Source organism: Physeter macrocephalus, chromosome 5 (assembly GCF_002837175.3).
Source record: "Physeter macrocephalus isolate SW-GA chromosome 5, ASM283717v5, whole genome shotgun sequence".
Lineage (NCBI taxonomy): Eukaryota > Metazoa > Chordata > Mammalia > Artiodactyla > Physeteridae > Physeter > Physeter macrocephalus.
In genome coordinates this window covers 22160886-22183656 of record NC_041218.1, presented here as the reverse complement: position 1 = coordinate 22183656, position 22771 = coordinate 22160886, and the positions used below count along the sequence as shown (strand labels likewise).

The following is a 22771-nucleotide window of genomic DNA, read 5'->3' as shown; positions in this document are numbered from 1 at the left end:
GTGGCCTCTCCCGTTGCGGAGCACAGGCTCCGGACGCGCAGGCTCAGCGGCCATGGCTCACGGGCCCAGCCGCTCCGCGGCATGTGGGATCCTCCCATACCGGGGCGCGAACCCGGTTCCCCTGCATCGGCAGGCGGACGCGCAACCACTGTGCCACCAGGGAAGCCCCGACATACATTAACTTTGAATGACAATAAATGTATTCCTAAATTTCTTCCACCTAAATTCAATAACTGTTCATTTTTGCCACTTTTGCTTTAGTGATGTTATCTACATGTACAACATATGTATACTTTCTGCTGAATCATTTGAAAGTAAATCAAGAACCATCCTGACAGTTTTCCTAACTTCTTGAGCAGGTCTAAAAAAAATAAGGCCATTCTTCTATATAGTTACAATATCTTATTCATACCTAAGAAAATTAACAATTTCTTAGCATCATCTCACGTGTAGCCTATATCCAACTTTTCCCACTTTCTCCAAAAAAACTTCTTTTGTGGTTTTGCTGACTTGTTTTCAACCCCAACTCCTGTTGAGGTTCACTCATTAAGACTCTTTGGTTTCTTTTAACCTAAAACATTTCCCCACCCTTTTTTGGTTTTATCATGATAGCGTCACCTTGTGAGAATGGTTCTAATCTTGGCTGTACCGTTCGCTTATTCTGCTTTCTTTGCTTAAATAAACTAACAGAAACTTAGCTTTTCTTTTTAACTTTCCTCATACATCAAATGACTGTGGGAAGAACAGCCAATTACAATGTGCCTGTGGCTGAGGATTTCAGGTGGGTTCAGCAGGATGTTAATAAGCCAGGAGGGACAGGGGTTTCAGCTCAGGTCTGATTCCCATTCTTACCCCTGACAGGCTTGGCCACTTACCCCTCAATAGGAGATCCCAATGCAGACTCACCCTTCACAATGGAAAAGCATCACTGCACGGGCCTACCACTACTAGGACAGTTTTTTCATCTCTTTAAATAAGGAAATAGAACACTATGGGCTGCAGAACTGGGTAGCAGTCACTAACTTCATCAAAGTAGCTCACTAACTGCAAACAAATGCACATATTTTGTCAAGTGACAGGCAGTTAAATATTTCAACTGGATAATAAAGTCAAGCATTTAAACTTGAAAAAGTGCCAAGAATCACTGGCACTCTCAAATAACTATTTCACGAATTTTGTGATTAATTTAGGGGTCCCCTGTATCCTTCTGGATATGCTATTGTAATCGATAATAACAACGACTGAAGTATGCAAGATGCAGCCAGATTGTTCTCATTAGTTAAAAAATTCAAAATCCAGAACAAAAAGGTCTGCTTACTTTTTACAAATGACTAGTTACAGCTTTTGCTTACTGCCACTTAGAAGTTTTTTTGTTTTGTTGGGGTTTTTTTTGCTTGTTTCCCTGAAGAGTGAATTTCTTCCTTTTACTTATGACTGATAAGATCATACATATCTTATACATCAAATATGTCACACCCACACATGCACATATATGCGCGCGCGCGCGCGCACACGCGCACACACACGCACACACACGCACACACACACACATATACAACCATACCATTCTGTTACCTGAGCAGAAACAAAGAGATATGGTAAGTTTTCTGTATTATCCTTTAAGTATGTTTTTCAAAAAATTCAGCAAAGAACGAAGGTGGATATATTCTTTCCCATGTATGTCTCTTCACACGAGAAGGCATTTTCAGCAGACAAAGAGTAATTACTAGCACAGAGATCAGTCACATAGTATACTTCTCTGAAGTCTGTAAGCCCTTGGGGCGAAACTGAGGTATCTAGTTGGTGACTGTGAAATGACTTAAACAAAATACAGTGAATTAGAGATCTTGAGTTGGACCTCTGTTTGTGTTTAATCGTCCAGCAAGAGGTCGGTTTTCTGCAAAGCGGTCTGCATGGGCAGACTGGCTATCAAATTAACACTGAGAAGAAAATTGCATTGTTCACTAGTAGGGAAGTGAAAAAAAAAAACAAACCAGTTGATAAATTAACAGGGGCTCGTTCATTCTCTTTCCAGGACGTACAGAAGTAAACAGGATGACAGCATGTGGTATCTGCTTACTTTGTTGAGTCTTTCAGTGACAGTCAACTGCAAGGAAAGATTTTACTCAGTAAACATCAGCATGTTTCCACTCCTCCCCATCCTCCAACAATCAACCTGATTGTTCTGTATTTTCAGGGCAGGAGACGGCAGGGCTGAACTTCTGTAACTCAGGGTGTCTCTATTTTAACCATTGACAGTTTTAAGGTACTGCATCGTTTGAAAGGAATGTTATTTTTTAACAACTCTTTCTTACACACAGAACACACACTTAACATTGTTAAACTCTCCACCTCCACATTAAAGTGATCACCTTTCAAGAACAAGATCCCTCCTTGGTGTCTCTGGGCACAGGGGCTACAAGAATGTGTTTCTATTTCAAAATCCCACCTGCGATTCCTTACTTCATGCTGTTTTGGAGCAAGCTGCCATTCTTTGTTTTTTTTTCTTCCAGATCTGATAGGGAAGTTAGAGCCTGAAATGTGAATCAATAAGCCACACCGGTAACTCCTGTGTGGCAAAAGCAGAACAGTGGAAACACGCTGTCTTCCTTGAAGTGAAATGCCAGTCTGTTCTTGCACGAGCAAACTGGATTAAGATAACATCCCCTGGGGCTTGAGGATATTTCACAAGGAGACAGTATCTGACTATGACGCTTCTTTAAAGAAGGTAGCTTCAGAACGTTACAGATTTCAGAATACAAGAGTCCTAACCCAAATATTCAGGCCAGACTAAAGATGCAACTGTTATCAGTTGGAAGGTGCTGGATCGTACGGTGGGAAGTAGTTCTCTGTTGACTTACATGCCTTTAATGAATACTTTCTTACAGGAAGCAGATAAATAAGTAGCGCAGGATCTGGAGCTCTGGCTCCAAGCTGAAGTTCTGGCTGTGCTGTTGACTAGCTATGGGATGTAGGGCAATCATTTAATTTTGCTGAGCCTTAGCATGCCGATCTAGAGAATGGAGATACAAATTCCTATCCTGCAGTGGTTCTTAGAGGCATATGGAATTCCGTATATGGCAACAACTGTAATTTTTTAAAAAGCACTACACACAAATATTGTTTTATTAGATGGATCAGGACGCTGCAGTGCCTTTTCAGAGTGAAGGCCAACATGAACTGCGAAGTGGATGGAAAGGTACTCTGGTAAATAATAACAGCTTCCATTTTTGGAAGACTTACTCTGTGCCAAACACTGTGCTACGTGCTTTCTATGCATTTTCTCATCATTCACAACCACCTACAAGGCTAGTGGCGTTATTTCCATTTTTCAGGTGAAGGAACAGAGACATGGCGAGGGTACAGCACTTGCTCTTGGTCACAAAGTTTAGGAATGGCAAGACCAGGATTCAGACTCCACTCTGCTTGATTCCAGGCCCAGGCTCTTACTCACCATGCTTTGCTGCTTGGTGCTTTATAGATACTGTAACGGCCAATCTTCACATGGCCATGTGGACCTCTGAACATAAACGGGCTCTGAGGTGCAGGGTTTCATCAATGAGCACACGAGCAAACCACTGAAACCAGCTTTCGTCCCGAACAGCAGAAGCGGCACCTAACAACCAGGAGGAAGGAGAAAACTTGGAAACCGGTAGGATTTGGCCCCAGACCCTCCGCTATACTCTGACTTGCAGCGTGACCTTAAGCAAGTCACATCATCTCTAAAGCCTTGTTCTCCTCCTAGTCTTAAGCAAGCTCAAGTCTTTTTAAGTCCAGCAGCCCCCTCCCGCATGGGATTGTGGCAGTGCTAAAACACCGTCTCCAGGTACAGCCTGCCAGCTCGTCCTCCAAAGCTGCCCGTTTCTATGGGGCAGTGTGGTGGGATGGTCCAACGCAGGGCTGGAATGTCAAGTTCTGGAACTTGCTCCCCGCACAAACCGGGGGAAGTTACTTGACTCTCTGTGCCTCGGTCTCCTCATCTGTGAAACCAGGGTAATAACAAGACCTACCACGTAAGGTTGTTGTGAGAATTAAGACAGAGAAGGAGAAGCAAGTGGAACTAGAAATAGCAAGTGTACACATTCAATAAATGACGGTTACAAGGATAAAAATAAGAAATCGGTTTTCCTTCAGCCTGTTATAAGCAGAGATGTGGCTAAGAGATCTGTCACGGCTCCCAAACGGAAGGGCTCCCGGATCCCGCGCCCACACCCTGAGCTGTATGGGGTACATCCCACAGTCGCTAACCACAGAGGAGTCTGACGAATACTAAACCCCGAAAAGCTGCCCTCCGATCTACGAATGGCATCTCCAACTGAATTGACCGAAGTGGGTGGTTTTAATATTTTCTGCCTTCTCCTCTTCCCATTCTGAGACCTGAATATGGGATCCATACCTTTCATTTTAAGCAGAAGTTCATGTTATAGACTTTTTCTGATAGTAAATTGGAAGTTGAGTGTCTCAGATAAAAAAAAAAACGAGATCAAACACTGATAACCACCTAGAAAAACTTACTGGGGGATCCTCCAGGAACAAAATAAAACAAAGCTCCCTTGAGACTGATTTTTGAGCACAAGCCTCTACTTACATAGGGTGTCAAAGAAATCTGTAGACAGATATTTTCCAGGCACAGAAATCCTCAGGGGGCATTTGTTCAGAAGATCAGCACCTGGAATTTAAAAGACAGTATGAGCCCTTAGGAAATATCCCAGAGTTGACAGAGGAAACAAAGTCAGTTGTTTTCTCTCGTTACTCCACCGGTGTGATAAAGAGATGAATTTTTTAGAAGAAGGAAAAAGGAGCACCTTCTCTTTCCTGCTTGAGACACACAGGTTGGGAAAGTTCCTGCCCAGCGAGCAGCACACACCTCCTCAAGCTGGAGTTCTCTCTGTGTGAAGCTGGTGTGGCTGCGTGCATTTCACAGCCCCTCAAGGTGTGTTCAGCTAGATGTCTTATGAAATAAAGCACTGTATGGACCCTATACCTCCAGTCACAGAGAAAGGCATGAAAGCAGCGTGGACAGGAGGCTTCTATTTCCAAAACTGGTTTTGCAACCTCCTGCTGCAGCAGCACAGACTCCAGAGGGCCAGCAGAGGGCAGCACAAGCCTGTAAATTTGCCCTTTTCCTGCTTGGGAATCAGGCGGAGGACAATCTAGAACAGGATCCGGGTGACGCTCTCTCCTATGTGGTCTAACTTTAAAGGTGGCGCTCTCTCCTATGTGGTCTAACTTTAAAGGTGGAAAGCACCTTTCACCACATCACAGGAGCGGGAGCCCAGGTCGTCGAGGTCTTCGTTCCTGAAAACTGGTCGTTCAAGGGAATGCCTGAGTCTTCCGCACATGGGACCTGCCCAGCTCCTGGGAGGGCTTCGAAGCAGCTCCAAGGAAGGTTTCTCAGGGAGGCCTGGCTCTCAAACGCTCACGTTTCAGCCAGCAAGAGGCTGAGTGACTCAGCAGTGCCATGCAGGAAAGTCTGTCTTGTCAAGTGACTGCCTATTGAAATGTCTAAGTTAATGATTACAACCCCTTGGAGGAGGAACTTAAACACAGCCAAGGCCAGGGAGCAGGCTCGCTCATCAGCGGACACTCCGACCTGGTTCACAGGTGTGACCTTTCAGCCGAGCGCTACTGAGCGGGACTGTGCTCAGGTGCTTCAAGATGCCGTCAAAACAGGGACATACTATGTTAGGAAGATTCTTCAGAGTTGGGATTGAAATTCAAGAGGACCTTGACCAGTAAGAGAAACGGCTGAGAAAAGCAACAGGTATATTCAGTACTGTCTTACAACAGAAAAATCAATCTAAAAAAATCAAGCAAGTGGAGAAGTACACATGGGAAGGAAGATCTATCCGGGTAAACACACACAATTCAAGCCGACGTGGAGTCACACACAATTCTGGAATATTTAAACAACGTTATAAAATGATAGCGTGTTTCCAAAATTGTCTGATCATAAAAATGAGGATAGGACCCAAGTCAGAGAGGAGCTCTTCCCCTTTTTGACAGTGGCTGAGACATGCATCAGACTGTGGGGAATGCCAGTCTGCTGTTTTCTGGGAGCTTTTCAGTCTTTGGAAAAGTATTTGGAATAGTTCATTTAAGCTGCTGGGAAGTCCTCCTTCAATTGACCTTTTCTTGTAAAAGCACGTGATAAAGCTTAATTCTGCACTATGCTTCTTCCATCCTTGCTGTCACTTCTCTGAGGAACTTGGGACCTGTGCCTGCAGCCTCTTAAGACTTAGATGCACGGACATCATCTGCAGCTGGGGAGACCAGAGCACAAAAAGGTTTGGTCAAGAAAACTGTATGAGTTGGTGCTAAGGTTTCTTAACTATGAGGATATAAGCTTGACAGAGGCATTTTCAGCTTCCCGTAACTTCTCTGCCCTTCCCCTTCCCGTGAGCAGTGGAAGTCTGTGCCTTCTACAGTTGCTGTAATCTAAGTATGGTGCTGAGGCTTGTACTGAGCCCATCACCAAAGGGGAGAATGAGAGTCAGTGAGCATGCTTCACTAACGGGATTCCTGCTGCTTTCTCGGGGGGTGGGGTGGGGTCAGGGGTCAACCTACACTCTCCACTGACAGCCCCGTCACAGAGCCCCCAAAGGTGGTCTTCTTAGGTGCTCAGCGGTCACTCTTTTGAACTTTTAAGGTGTTAGAAGCTGACCTCTGTCAATCCCTGCTTAGAATCAACCTACCAATGAGTATCTTTTCCTTATCTCTGACTTTCCTCATGAGCATTAGCTTATCTGAGTTAGTACTTACGCGCTGCCTTTTTACCCTCAAGTACTATTAAGCAAGATCCCATTTAATGGCCCATTTAACTGGGAACAGAGAGACAGCAGTATAAGCTTTGAGATCAGAAAGACCAGGATTCAGATTTTCCCTCTGTCACTTGTTACACAGCTTGGACACACAGTTTAACCCTTTTGAGCTTTAGTTTCTTTATTTATAAAGTGAAAATAAAAATGTTAATTTTCAGAGTTGTGAAAATATAACCAACTCAAATAAGACACACGGTAGGTACACAGACCTTCAATAAATGTCAACTAACCCCATCACCCCCAAGTTTCCCCGTGAGGGGATGGCTCATCGAACATTCTGGATAACAGTTCCTAAGGCATTATAATCAATATGTTAAAGTTGGTGTGAAAGACTGAAATAATATTGGCCATCAGTACACAGAACCTGTGGGGCTGGGGGCTTCTCTGGCGGGAAAGGGTAGCACATAAGCCAAGGGATGTTGCAGCAAGGAGTCGAGAGTCCAAGAAAAGAAAAGACAGATACAATCTGAAACTGGGATGAGGATATTCTGCGCCATCTATTCACGCATCACGGATTCACCGAGATTACAACGTAGCAGGAGCTGAATGAGGCTCAGAGGACACGAGAGCAAGCAAGGCAGGTGAGTCCAGTGTAAGTAAACAAACAGATGATGATAGGATGTAACAAGGGCTCCAAAGGAAAACAGCTCGTATGGGGGCCAACTTAGGGCCACGTCCGAGGGAGGGGTTGGGACAGTCATGTCTTTCATTGAGGGGTTAACAGCAGTGCTACAGAGCCACGAGTCACTTCTCAGTACTACTGATAAAGACAGATGCTTCAAAATCAATCAGCAGGCACTCACTGATTGCCTCCTAAAAGCCCGGCACTGGGCTAGACACTAGAAAACCAGGTAAGGAGATGAGGTGGATGCACTTGCACACGACCTTACAATCTAACTGTGGAACAGGTAAGTTGCTGCAGGGTGCATGCAGAGGAGAGCACAGCAGCCACTTAGGGCTGGGTGAGTGTGGGGCTGGCTGGGGGGGCGGCTGGGGGGGTTCGAAGCGGAAAGGAGCCTGAGCTGGGCTCCACAGGTGTGACGTGGGCAGGTGGAAGAACAGGAGGGTTTCCGGGAGGGGATGCTAGCATTGTTAAACGTAGCAGGGAGGTGAAATCAGTGAGAATGGGAGAATGCCACTGCATTTGGGGCCTTTGGGAAATTAGACTGCCAGGGATTTGAGGCAACACAGGACTGCAGTCGGGGTGTGTGTGTGTGTGTGTGTGTGTGAGTGTGAGCTCACGTATGTGTTCCGCGCATGCGTGTACACTCACACAGTGAAAGTTAACTGAGATCTGGGGTGGCAGGAGATGAGAAAACACACGAAATTTATGAAGAACAGAAGAAACAGATGTTTGTTGGATTTTACATGGGAAGCACTATGCTGGAGACACAAAGTGAACAAGACAGGGCGCCAGTCCTCACGGCCTCAGCAGGCTAGCAGGGGTCCAGACAAGCAGGCAGTTTTTTTGACAGTGGGTTAGGTTCCAGGACGGGAAACTCTAGGGGCTATGGGGCCCACAAGTGAGGCACCAGATTTTGGGGTCAGGATAATAAGTTTTCCCAGGGCCTCCTGGCTTCCTCCACGTCCGCAGAGGGGTCGGCAAGAATATACTGGGGTGGTCGGTTCCTTCAGGGTTCCCCAGAGAGACTGGGAGCCCCTTTTTCAGGATGCCTTGATGAATAGGGTATACGGGTACCTCCGTCTGTGGGGAATGCGGACGTCTGGGGCGCCGGGTTACATGAGCTGGAGATGCAGCGCTTGCGCAGCTCAGATGCTGCCCTCTGCAGGTGCGCAGGACACTCGGGGAGGGGCAGCTCCACACCCTCCGCTCCTGTCCCTTCGTCTCTGGAGGCCCGAGGCACCTTCGAGTCCCATGAGAATACAAAAACCTTAAGGAGAACCCCGTGCGGCTTTCTATTCCATTTCTCCAGCTTACCGTGTAATTTTCTGCTAGGAAAATTTTACCCACGGCTTAAATTTGAAACATTTGCTAGATTATAATTTTTTAAGCCCATACAAATAAAGCCAGTATTTAAAAAATCCGAGGCAGACATAAGTTAAACCACCGCCCAGGCCTTCCCTGGGGCCAGCTGTGTGTGCAGCACATGGAGGGACAGCCCAGCGCCCTGGAGCGCGATGCCCGGGAAAGCTGGCAGGGACACGGCCAAACGCTTCTTGCCGCCTCTTTTTAAAATAAATTGTCTACCTTAAGAATGAAGACAATATAGGTGATGGGGAGGAAAACGTTGTTATTCATCCCGTAAAATCATGCTCAGAAGCTAAACACAAGCTGAATGCCCTCCGCCCTGTCTCCCAGGGCTGGGAGGACAGAAGGTGGCACTTACTGTTATTGGCACTGCGGGACAGCTCCTCCCACGAAAATATCTTGTCGGACATGCTTCATTGATACTTCTGACATGTTTAGTTAACTCAATCATCCTGCGGTTAACGCAACAAAGCGATCCGTAACAGCTGCCTCCGTGCCACCTGGAAGGACCCTGCAAGCACCTTCCCCCCGCCCCCACCACCGAGGCCGTGGGTGGGAAACTTCCTTTGACTGGGTTTTCCTCCTCAGATGAGTAACTCTATCCATCTCTTGGTTCAGGGTGTTGTCCTTATACAAAGACAGGCGACATCGTCCTCCCAGGGGATCGGGGAAGCCGCTGGCAGAGACCTAGGGACCTGGCATGTCCTTCTCTGCAGCTCTTGTGGACACGGAAGTGGTGGGAGGAGTGTCGGAGGACATGGTGGCACGTGGGCCCAGCAGGGGTCACTGGTTCACGCCGGGGCTCACGGGGAACCGAGTCCTTTCCCGTGGGCTTCTCGAGGCCCGGCCTGCAGGAAGGGTGAGTCACTGCTCCTCCAGCGGCGGCTTCTCTGCCCCATCTCCACCGCCCTTCACTCTATTCCCAGGAGACACGTGCAAGCTTCTAGAGCATCTTCTAAACATCACATTCACTCAGTGCCCCGAGGAGCGCAGTGTGCTCTCAGAACATTGCTCAATTCTGTCTCCTGTGGGAAGGAGTCGACGTTTGTTTTATTAAGAAGTAGCATGGGGCTTCCCTGGTGGCGCAGTGGTTGAGAGTCCGCCTGCCGATGCAGGGGACACGGCGTTCGTGCCCCGGTCCGGGAAGATCCCACATGCCGCGGAGCGGCTGGGCCCGTGAGCCATGGCCGCTGAGCCTGCGTGTCTGGAGCAACGGGAGAGGCCCGCGAACCGCAAAAAAAAAGAAAAAAAAGTAGCGTGAAATAAGTTAATTCTCATCCAAAAAAAGAAAAAGAGAGACAGGGGTCTATCAAGTCTCCCATTTCGGCACAGACAGAAATGCTATTATTCTTATTTTTGGAAGCCCAGGAGCTAATAAATTCACCAGGCTGACAAAGGAGGTTGGGCAGAAGCTGTCTACACAAGTAAGTACCTGATTTGTTTCATTCTGTACAAATAAGGTTCTCCTTTCTGACCTAAGCCATTTTCTAAGCATCATCCAAGGGCAGCAGCTTCTCCCGCCACGCTGGGGCAGGAGCTGTGTGGTCAGAGGAGGGCGGCCCGGCTCCCACCGGCCTCTGCTTCCCGCGCCGTGACCTCCGGCCGACCGCGGCCCCTGGTTCAGTCTCCCCATCTCTGAAACAAGCAGCTGTCTGTGACAGTTTCCCTTGTGCTCTAAAATGACTCTAAGATGTGACATGAAGCGTGAGGCTGGTCTCCACTCTGGCCTGCACCTAAGGGGCTTCAGGCGTAAGCCCATGAGTGGAAAGTGGCCCTGCCAAGAGAGAGACACTCTGCATCACTCAAAACCATGAAGAATGTTGGTTGGCTCTGACTTCCGAAGGGCAGGATGAACAAATCCGTGCCCAGGCGGGCACCTGCTGACTGGCTGTCTCTGCCTTTTAACTCCTCGGGGCCTGAGTGCTTCTCAAGAGCCTTCTGACGCTCGGATGCTTCAACGCTGTCAGGCTGGTGCCCTTTGCCTGTCAGGCTGGTGCCCTTTGCCGGCTTTCCTTACAGGCGGGCGTGCCGAGCCCGGGGCGAATGCTCCTTCACCTTTCTGTATGGCCGCGGGGATTGGCTTCTTTGCAACTTCTACCCCCAAAGCAGATTAGTTCTCCCGTCCAACACAGGTCAAAAAACAAAGAATAAAGCTGCCCTCTTTTTAAAATCTTCTCTCCAAACTGCACGCCCAAATCCAGTGAGTCTAGAGATTCTTTCGACTGGAATGGATTCTAGAATCAACTGACCTCTAACTTCCAAATGCATTTCAATTTGGCCTTTATTGATCTGAGATCATAAAGGTTTTAGGAATCAGGATATGGCTCTGGTTGCTAGTAGAAGCTGCATTAATTCTTCCTGCCTTCGAGAAACCGGGAACACTTTGGACCGTCCATAGTTTTGTGTGGCCCACGGAAAGCAAACAAGATAGTAACAGAGAAAACCCAACTTCCTGGTCACAGCTCACAGCATCTTTGGCAACTAAGCAGCGAGTTCCCCGGCCCGCTGAAAACTGCCCCAGGGTGGTCAGAGCATGTGAAAAAACCCAGTGCTCAAGACAATTTGCCCAAGAAAATGACTGCGTTTTTGCCTTCAGGGACACTTCAGCTGTAGAGAACAGATAGCTGGGCACACGATGTGTGAAATTTTTAAAAATGAAGCTTTTTTTTTTTTTTTTAAGTTAAAGTAGTGCATGCTCAAAAAGCAAGAGACATGATGCTGTTTTCTCGGATTCTGAAAGCTCACAGTGGCCACAGTGCAGTTAACCACACAGAGCATTCGCATTCAGGCAACTGTCTGATTAATTGTCACCAGACTTGTTACAGCCTTATAGGAACTGAGTAAGCTGGGAGTATTTCCTAAGAGCTATTCAGTTGTGAAAATGTAGAGAGCCTTCTGTTTTGCCTTTTGTAAAATCTAATCAGCTAAAATGATGACTTGGTGATCAGACTTGCGATTCTTTTGCTACTTGAAAAAGGCTTATTTTGCCAGGCAAGGGAGAGAGATTATGGTTAACTTGTTTTTTTAGACTGAGGTCATCTCTATTCATTGGTGTAGTAAACAAGCCAGACTTAAACAAAACAAAAAAACATCAAAAACAAAAACAAAACAACCCTCCTTTCAAGAACAACACTACATTTTTATCTTCTCTGGGATGAACTAAAAGCACCATAATTTTTTAAAAACAACAGCCATCAGAGTATCTATGATTGATAAAGAAAACTTAAAGAACCCCTAAACCTCATTTGCTCATTTCCGAGAATAGTGACAGCTTAAGATATCTCTTCGTATCATTTTATTCCTTAAGCTCTCTTAATTTACAAGGTCTAACAGAATCTTAAACCATCGTTTTAAAATCCTCTTCATTCCATTCTTAAAGATATCCGTAAATGGATAATTTTGGTATGTTCAAATAAAACCACCACAGCCCATAAGTATACTTGTGAGAAAAACTCTTTGTACTTTGCCAAAGATACCAGCTAGAAACTACCATTAGGACAGTTTCCTTTTTGGTCTTCAATTGCCTTTATTTCACTTTCCTATCAGCTCGGTGACACTCTAGATGCATAAAGCTTTCTCCGCAGCTCTGGCGGTACCCTGAGAGCCTTGCAGAGCCGGGTGAAGTGGAGAGCTCCCGGTTTGCCAGGGCACCGTTCCCAGGGCGGTGACTCAGCTCTGGAGGCCACCTGCTGCAGGGGTGCTGCCACTCTCCAGGTCATTGCCAGTCACGAGGGTAGAAGGACAGGACAGAGCTGAATGGACCCAAAGAATCAACAGCTCAGAGCCAGGTCAAGGGCAGCATCAGAAGGAAAACCTTTGTTTATAGAGCCTTTCCAGGTGAGGCTCTGCGTAGCAGAGGGGCTTCACACCTGGGGGCTAAGCATCTTGGTCACCACCTGGGCCTCTGGCTGCAGTATAAAAGAAAGTCAGGGCCACAGGGCAGCTCCCACTTTCAACACCACTTTGATCAAGTCACCATGGTTTTCAAAAGTAACAAAGGGCGTCCGCTGCCAGCAAGATAGCCCATTGCTTTTGAGGTCTTTTCTCCACCTAAGTCCAAACTTCCTCCAGGGCATTCTCTCGACTTCCTTTAGGTAAACCCTCTGCTCCAACTAAAATCGGATGCCTCCACCGCCCCACTCTGCGGGGCTCCCTCCCTCTGGTCTGTTTTTCTGTTTTGAGAGGCCGGTTGGGTTGCCAGCAGCCACAGACACTGAGCTACTCCACCCGGGATCCTTCTCATTCCTTGCCTGTTTTAGGTGTACAAAACCGCGAAGGTTCAGTTCACTATTCCCTTCTCGCTCTACGGAGCCTCCCTGGACCACTCGGGCATGTCACCCTCTCCTGTACTCACAGCACTTACGTCTTAACCGTGCAAAGCCAGCCGATGTTTACGCAGTCCTTCCAATGTGTTAAGTCCTTTCTGTCAACGACAAACACTTAAGGGACGTGTGCTCCACGTCAGACAGCGTGTCAGGTGCTTCGAGTATGAAGGGAAAAGACACTGTCCCTGCGGCAGGAGTTTACATCCCTGGCAGGACAGAAGCACACGAGCATCGCCGCCTAGCACGTGGAAGGAGCTCTGCCTGCAGACCCAGCAGGCTTTACGGAAGAACTCTAGGCTGAATTTTAAAGGAAAAGGAGGGTTTTAACGGAGGGACAAGGTTGGACAAGGAAGGATGGTGGGCGCTACAGAAATAAGACGGCGAGTTCTCTTCGGTATCTCTGCAGCTTTGGGTTGAAGGGTTGGGGGGCACACAGGGCTGGGAGGTGGGCCGGGGCCTGGGCATGAGGGGCTTTGCACTGGCCGAGTACCTACATCGTATGCAGTGGATCAACAGGGTGTGAGAGAGAGGCGGACGGCAGGGCTGGCTGGGCTCGGGCGCTGAAGGGCTGAGGCACTTGGACGTACATTATCTTGCTCAATCCCCACCACGTTCTTGAGCTCTTTGTTTGGCAAGTAATCACACACTGCCTGTGACACGTTCACATCTGCTATCTCGTTCCCTAATGTGGCCTGCGTGCTCTGTCTTCTCCCCAGCTAGACCGCTAGACGGTCAGCTCCTTGCAGGCACAGAACAATGCCTTCTCTCTGCTGGCCCACAGAGGCCAGCGCAGTGCCTCATACCCACAGACGGTCAGAAACACACGCCATTTTTTTCCCTTCCCTGTTCTTTTTTTACAAATTGAAGTACAGTTGATTTAACACAGATCTTAATTGACACTTCAGGATGTGCTCTTGCCACCTGTCAAATAAGTAATTAAGTCCATCAGCAAATAATTCTTGAGACCTAGACTCTGGACGGTACTTAGGGCACGTATCAAAAAGGTGTGCAATATAGGTGGGTGGGTCCTGCCATGGAGCCTGGACTCTTCCACAGAAGCATTCTGAGTGAGGAGCAGGACGGCGGGCTGGAAGGAGAGCTTAGCTGGCCAGCTCCGCGAGGTGACGGACTTCTCTTCGCCCGCACTGACTGGCTGTGCCTTTGCTCTTGGGCCTGGAGCTCAGCTTAGTTCTTTCCCGAGCTCCATCATGCCCAAGAGGAATCAGTCGGTGATCTGGGTCTTGGCCTGCTTTTATCCTGTCTCCCTTTATTCCCTCTATAGTGGTGAGCAACAGTGATATGCCAGACACTGTGACACAGAGAAATAAAGTCTCCCCTTTCAGGTAGCTTATGTCTTGTGGGAGGGGAAGAAAAACACTTGGTTATAACACGGTGTGCTCACGTTTTCTCCCTCCCCTCCCCCTTATTACATCACATCACATTATCTAATGTAATCCAGAGGGCTCCCTGGAGGAGGTGATACCTGAGACGACTCCTAAGAATGCACAGGTGTCAGCAGATGAACGGACGAGGAAAAGAGAGGAACACAGGTAAAGACGCGGTCCAGGGCAGAGAAGCGGGCCTCAGGGATCTTCTGAGCGAGGCACTGGAACCTGGAAAAGGAGGAGCTATTAAAGGGCTTTGAGTAAGAGAAAGACGATCAGATTTACATTTTAAAAAGATCAGTTGGGAGGCCAGTGGAAGAGCTTATTGGAAAGTAGTGACCTTGGAGTCCAAAGAGGGCAAAGTAGGAATTAGAAAGATAACAAAGCAGAATGGTTAAGCCCTGGATATGGAGTCACACGCATAGAAAGAGAGTAACTGAGAAAAGTCTTTTAAAAAGACCTTTAAAATAACTGTATTTCAGAGAGCCTCCAGCAACAGGTTACACACGCAACTGCTGATGCTGGCCACAAGGGGGCAGCCTCACATAGCCATTCCATGGCCAGACCCTCCAGGATGAAGGGAGAGAATTTCCAGGTTTTTGTGCAGAAAACTGAGAGCACTTGCTTTTAACCACCACAAGTGGCTGGCCTTTTCTAGGCCTTTTGGACTAACAATTTTGAGTGATGAAGAATATCTACCATTCTCAACTTAGTTCCTTGTAAAGTCAATTTAAGACACTGTTATCTATTCAGGGTGGTTCGTTCTCTCCTTACCCAGAGATCTGACAAAACTTCAGGTTTGTGACTTACAAGGCAATCAGCACAGCTTCATCTGCCCTCGACCTGGCTTTCTCCTCCCGGACTGCTCACCTCTTCAGCTCTCCCCTTGGATTCATAGATGCCCCTCGCCAACCCCCAAGGGAGTCCTGGACTCTCCTGCCCAGGCAGCCTTTAAAGGTGTAATTCCTGGTGGAGGCTGGATGGAACCACCCAAACTTAAGAGAACGGGGTTCTCCACCACATAGGGCAAAGCCACCAAGTAAATTCTGGAAAGGAGACCCAAGCTCTCTGAACTTGCCCCATAAACATAACTTTTCTCCCACTGAGAACCTCTGTGGAAAGCATGGAGTATGAGGTGATTTGGGGGGTGGAGAGGTGTGAGCGGCACGAAAACTGGTGGTCTTGTCTCTCACTGGGATATCTGAAGGGTAGCCAGCCAAGCCCTCAGAGAAGTGTGTTGGGCGTTTGAAAATGTAGACTGAGAAGGAAAAGTTTTCAGCAAGTTTTCACCAAGGAGAACCAGCTAGTAAACAGCTTGGCCCCATGACCCAGTCTGACAATGATCCTTGAAACTGCAGGAAACTGGCACATGCTGCCGGGAGCTCGACAGGCCCTGGGGCACTGTCCCCAGGTCAGCAACACTGCCCACCTGAGGCCCCGTGTCCCCCTGCGCAGTTATGCGCGGGGGCTGCTGGGGCCTGTGCTCTGCGTGGGGCTGAGCCTTTCCTGGGGTGGCAAGGGCTGCTGTGTAAGCAGCCAGGGAGGAAGGCAGGCACAGAGAGGGCACCAAGACCCCAACCCAAGGCCCCTCGGGCTTCCTGCGTTGTCACTTGCTCTGACTGGCTCTCGTGACCACGTAGGTCTATTTGCCTGAAGAGGCAGGAGAAAGTAACAGAGACTCCATCACTGGAACCAGCGTTTGCGATCCTTCCCAAGAAAGGCAAACCACCTTGCAGGCACTCCACACGCTTTAACCCATTCAGGCCTCACAGCAGCCTGTGAGGTAGGTACTACTCCCATTTGACAGACTAGGAAACTGAGGCACCAAGACATTAAATAACGTTAATGCGCCCAGAGTCACACAGCCAACAAGTAGCAGAAGCGGATTGCGGACCCAGGTGGCCTGACTTCAGGGCCTGTAGGTTATATCCTGTCTCATCTTATCAACAGGGAGCAGGAGAATCCCGGGAACCTCCCAGGGTCACTGGTGCTCACAGGCTGGCATGGATATTGGGGAGGGGGCGGGGATTGGATGGAAGAGACAGGGATCCGGCCTCCTAATCCCACCCAGTGCTTCCTCCACACAGTACGTGGTGCTTTCTGCGCTCTTACTGGCACCACTTGCTCAGAGGGCCAGAGAGACGGACCAGCCTTCAATCAAAACAACGACCAGCCAAGCAGAAGTTTACCAAAGAGGCAAAAACCCTTGCATGGAAATTGACCTACACTTTTCTTACTACAGACAGAAGTCCTCCAGCTTGCAAAAGTGATTCTAGAGACAGCTGGTATGTTCAGGACAGGATCCCTTCCTTTTTATCACTTTTCGCAGGTTGTACTCGATTTATAACCTCACCGAAGTTTTCAATTGATTTCCCATTGCTACTAGTGGTTTAAATCGGCTCACCCCAAATTTTAAGAACCTACTTGTAGAGGTCATGTCAGCATCAGAACTTCCATGCATGTCTGAATCACCTCAATGTAGGAAAAGAGAAAGAGAGTGAACTATGTCCCCAGGCCCCGATTTCCAGAGAAAACCCCACCTCGGAGGGAAGGCACTGGTCCCTGGGTGGGACACAGCGCCCTCTGAGAGGCCCTCTAAGCCATGTCACAGACTCGAGCTGAACTGTGTGGGTTTCAAAGCTGCTTTGTCAACTCGGCAACCCACCAGGCCTCATGAATATTTGAAAGCATAATATAGAAGTGAAGGGAACCAGAGCAAGTGCGCCCGGCACTGAACGTCCTGCTGGGAAGTACTGTGGTAGGGGAAGGACCCGTGTCTCAGAGCAGCCCTGACAGACTAAAAATATCTTCTGCTTCTGCTCTCATCCGTCTGGTCACTGTCCCAGATGCAAGCTCAGCACAGCCTGGTCCACAGAAATCTATTACATCACCGTCTACCTGCACTTCGTAACTGGATAAAGAAGGCGGAAGAGTCTCCTTTTTTTCTTTCTCACGGACTCGAGTACAAATGTACAGACGAGGATATAATGACATTCTATTCAAAAACAGGCGCCAAGGGTACCTGCTTCAGCCTGGCATCCCAGGAAAACTTTGGAAGTAGAGTCCTTTGAAGGAAATCACTTACTTTAACTGCAGACTGGCAATAACGACTCACCGCAGAGACCCAGCTGAACGCTGGCACAGGAGTTCTTAATGACAATCAAGCAAATAAGACCTGATGTGAAGGGAAACTTCTGCGCAAAGTGCCTTGTGGACAAGCTGCTCGGACCTCCTCCTGCATCCTCAAAGCTCTTCTGCTCTACTGCATAACCCATAACCTTGAGAACAATGAGCCCTTCCTGCCAGCAGCTTCTCTGCGTCCACCGGCCCCTACAGGTAGTAAAAGACAAGAAGGATCAAGACTAGTGTTTACACAACACGTCCCAGCACTCTCTTCCTCCTGGCCTCACCCCACTCCCCAGCTTCGAAGTTCATTTCTTCTAAAATGGGGGCGAGGTGATTCAAAGAGCGAGGGTGCGCGGAGAAAGAGGAGGGACGCGTGGCCAGAGGCCTGCCCCGACCTCACGGGCAGCGCAGGGGAGCACTCCCGTCCCACACGGGACTCGGGAGGGACTCGCCAAGCAGGAGGCCGCCAGGCTGCTCGCTGGGGCGGCCCAGACTGGAGGAGGTTTAACGTCAGAAAAGGGCCTCGGGCTTCCCTGGTGGCACAGTGGTTAAGAATCCGCCTGCCAATGCAGGGAACATGGGTTCGAGCCTTGGTCCAGGAAGATCCCACATGCCACGGAGCAAATAAGCCCGTGTGCCACAACTACTGAGCCTGCATGCTACAACTACTGAAGCCCACGTGCCTAGAGCCTGTGCTCCACAACAAGAGAAGCCCCCGCAATGAGAAGCCCGCCCACCACAACGAAGAGTAGCCCCCACTCGCTGCAACTAGAGAAAGCCTGTGCGCAGCAACGAAGACCCAATGTAGCCAAAAATAAAACAAATAAATGAATAAATAAATTAAAAAAAAAAAAAAAAGAAAGAAAAGGGCCTCACCGGCCCCACCCGCGGAAACAGCTCCACCCGCTCGGCGGACCACCAGAACCTCGGGGGCCAAGCACGCAGGTTCCACTCTGCAGCCCTGACCAGGGTTTTTGTTTAAATCCTGCCGGCCTGGCTGTGTTCCCGCTCACAAGACTGGCACGTGTGACCCACGGTACGGCGGGCAGATCATCGGTTTAAAACCAGTTCCATTTACAGTCACTGCATAGTCCTGTGGGCATATTCTCACACTTTGGGGCACCTGACATGACTACTGGTTTCACGAAAATCTGCTTTTGCTGTATATCCTTGTTTAGTCCCCTCAACAAGTGACAGTATCAGGAGAGGAAAGTGGCAGGCAGTCTTCTGGGGACAAGAGCTCTCCTAAGAGCCTGGGTGCCTGGGCCGCGGACACTTCCGGGCATCATCGAGTATGTCCCTGAGACCTCTGGGATGGACACCTTCCAGAGCAGGGAGGGACCAAGCTGAAGGCCTCTGAGGGGCCGCACCTGCTTGCCCCTCCCTCACCTGGGCCACACCTGCCTTCTTCCTGATCCTCAAAGGCCAGACTCATTTCCCACTCCAGAGCCTCTTAAACGTGCTGTTCTCGGGTGCTTGGGACCTTCCCCCCAACTCCTCCGCCCACACATTCCTTCCCATCCTGCAGCTCTAACCTTGGAAGTCACCTCCTCACAGAACCACTTGAAAGGAAGGCCCTCTTTCATCATAGAGCACCTTTCCCCTCGTCTCATGGAGCCTGAGTTTTAATAGACTGCTTTTCTGGGCACTTACTCAAGTTCCATGGTGACAGAGATCACTGTCATCATCTTCTCAGTGCTGACCAGTGCCTGGCACACAGCAGCTGCTCAAGAAATCTTTGTTGACTGAATGAACAATGATGCCAGCCTGCCTTGACCTCCCTGAGTCACTCTGTGAATGTCCTGTAGAAGGTACTTCTAACTGCATCGCCATCTCATCCTGACCTTGCCCACGCCCCAGTTAAACCATAATAAAATGCTGGGATGGGGCTTCCCTGGTGGCGCAGTGGTTGAGAGTCCGCCTGCCGATGCAGGGGACACGGGTTCGTGCCCCGGTCCGGAAAGATTCCCACATGCCGCGGAGCGGCTGGGCCCGTGAGCCATGGCCGCTGAGCCTGCGCGTCCGGAGCCTGTGCTCTGCAACGGGAGGGGCCACAGCAGTGAGAGGCCCGCGTAACGCAAAAAAAAAAAAAAAAAAAAAAAAAAATGCTGGGATGGCTTCTTACTGTGGATAACCAGGTACAAAAGGAGACGTCCATAACTGACACTCCAAACCACCGCTGGAGGAATTTATGAACTTTGTCTAATGTTCTATCGTGGTGGCAAAATTAATTTCTGCATGAAATTAAAAATTCCTCCCTTTGACAGCATTCTCAGGAGTATCTAGAACAGAGCAGGGCTGAGTATTAAATCCTGAACTTTTAAAGTTTAGGAAACGTTGCCCAAATCTCTGTCTGACTCTGTATTCCGCGGGTTACCTGCTTACGGAAATGACAACAGGCCCTGCATTCCAGGTGAGTCCGTCATACCTAGCTCTGTGCGTCCAAGATGCTGCCAGCTCACTAAGCTTGCCCTGCCGCCTGCCCCAGCCCACCCCCGCTGGCAGGCCCGTGGAGAACACCCCAGTCTGATATTAAGATCTATTCAACTGGTCAATTACACAGCCAGCAACCTCTCAACAGCCTCTTACTTGTCAACCGAACCAGCCCCCGACTCATAGCCTCTTGCTCACTTTCTCGGTGTCCAGACACACACACACCTCCCACCCTGCTCATTTCGTACTCCCTAATACACCAGGATCTTACTCAATTTGCTTAAGAGCTTTACCAGAACCCCCGCAGTTCTCCATTTTTCCAAAAGCTCTACTACCCCCCTCCCCCAAATAAGAGCAGCAGCCAACTTGGTCCGCATAAAAAGATTCACCGTCAACACCTAGAAACTTGGAAAAGGATCCACCACAGGTCACTGTAAGGCTTTCACTGGAAACGTGGGTGGGGATGGGGGGTAGGAGGATGCCAAGGAAGACATTAAAAGGGAGAGAAATTAAAACCTGTTGATTCTCCCCTCTGGATCTACTTGGTGAGGACAAGAATGACACACTGCTTTGTTACAGAGTCTAATACCTGAACTAAAACCAGCCTTGGAATATTCACATGGTATGTCAGAACGTAAGACCTGCATATACACAAACTGTGTATATGCACATACACAAACTGTGTATATGCACCGGGGTAAGCTTATGTTTCCATATCAGTGCAATGGGGTTAAAGAAATTGACTTCCCAGAGTTGTGGTGAGAATTCAGTCAGGTAATATCATGAATGTACCTTAGGAACTGTCAACACTGGATATTTCATATATTAGTTTCCCTTGTCACCAAGTATGTCGTTTCTACCTCTCTCTCATTCGAACATTTGTTGAGTACCTGCCATGCGTCAGGCACTGTCTTGTGTGTCAGCGTGTTTATCCAAAGGTAAACAATACCAATCCTGGCTCTTAAAGGGCCAGCGCAAGTCAGGGAAGACAGACAAGAAACAGGAAGTTAGAACTTGGTATGATGTGTGCACAAAGGGGTAAGCAGAGGGTGCTGTGGAAGCATGTGGGGCACTTGACCTGGTCCTGAGCAGTCAGGGAAGGCTGCCTGGAGGAGGTTTCATCTGAAGGAACAGTAGTGGAAGAGAGGGAAGGAAAGAGCTTCCACGCGGCGGGCAAACATGACCAGCTTCATCTGGCTAGACCAGAGACCATGGAATAGGGGTAAGGATGGCGTAATGCCAAAAGATGAGACCAACGCACGAAGGGCCTTTGTGCCATATCACTGGAAAACCCACTCTTCCTGACTGAGGCGTTATGTAGTCAGCCTACCAAGCAATAATAGTCTCACAAGATAACAGATTTCTGGGTCCTGACAGTGCGCTTAAATTATAGGGCCTGAACTTACTGGAAGGCACAATGAGTTTCTATTCATTTCCAGTAATAAAAGAAAAAGGGGATTCCATCATGGGCCACACCTCATCGCTTTTTTGGTAGTTGGGATAGTTGCTTTGTTAATTACCTTTTTTGGACATACTACTCTCTTATTACCAAAAGCGCGTTGGCTGGAGCCGTGGGGGCAGGTTGTGGTAACGTGCATCGTTAACGACAAGCTGTAACCAGGTGAAGATCCAGAGCAAGGTAAGGCACGATAATGCGCAGCTTTGGGGGCTGCATCCATCCTCCCTAATACATTAAAACCACTACAAAAGATAACTGACTAAATGAAATTGAGTGGCCCCGCAGGATAAAAATACCTCCAAAATATGAGTCATTTATGGAAACTGAATAGGATACAAATTAAGAGCTTGGGTTTAGAAGCCAGGCTTCTGTGATCTGATCCTGGCTCCTCCACTTACTAGCTGTGTAATCTTGGGAGAAAAAACTTAACTTCTCTGTGCCTCAGTTTCCTAGCTGTAAAATGGGTATAATAATAGCACCTGCCACACAGGATTGTTTATTGAAACAGACAACCAAGTAAAGTACTCCGCCCAGTGCCTGACATATGGGGCCCAGCTAAAAATGCTACCTACTGTTTAGTATTACTAATCTCTTGCACCTGTGTTGGGTCAGGTCTATTCTCACCTATTGTTTATATGAATGAAAAATTAGAGGTCTGAACACAGCAATGAGATATTCCTTATTAATCCTGCCCGCGGAACAGTGAGGCCAGAGGAAATACAACCGAAGTGACCTGGAATCCTTGGTTAGTCATGGTACAGATCAGGTCACAGCTAACTGACACTGTTATCACCACAGTGGTGATGATATTCATACTTCAGTTTCAAATGAGAGGGCTCTCAATTAAATCAGTACATGAAAGATTCCGTACTGGAAAATATCCCCCCCATCTACCTAAAACATTGTTTCTGTGCCCTCTGTTTTTTTTTAAATCCCTGAGAGTAACACCATAGGGTATTTCGTTAGAGTTTTCTCCTCAAGACATCTATCTTAAAAGTTAAGGATGTACCTCACATATCTTAGTTTCCTTACAAACTTGTTATATAATGCCACTGCCTGTGAATGTACCCCAAACCTTATTTTATGTTTAAAAACTTTATGGGGCTTCCCTGGTGGCGCAGTGGTTGCGCGTCCGCCTGCCGATGCAGGGGAACCGGGTTCGCGCTCCGGTCTGGGAGGATCCCACATGCCGCGGAGCGGCTGGGCCCGTGAGCCATGGCCGCTGGGCCTGC

At 48.5% G+C, this 22771-nt stretch overlaps 1 long non-coding RNA gene across 19 annotated transcripts in view; it reads right to left on the bottom strand.

The window, feature by feature from the left end:
* Positions 1–22771, bottom strand: part of LOC102991851 (uncharacterized) — a 286698-nt gene that overhangs the window by 82135 nt on the left and 181792 nt on the right. For 16 of the 19 annotated variants that reach the window (XR_008617324.1, XR_003679726.2, XR_003679727.2 and 13 more), the window contains 4 exons: positions 14620–14749; positions 4589–4669; positions 3455–3616; positions 41–2107 (listed from right to left, as the gene is read on the bottom strand). This is a non-coding gene — a long non-coding RNA (uncharacterized lncRNA). The other 3 variants (XR_008617322.1, XR_008617318.1, XR_008617328.1) reach the window with 3 other exon arrangements.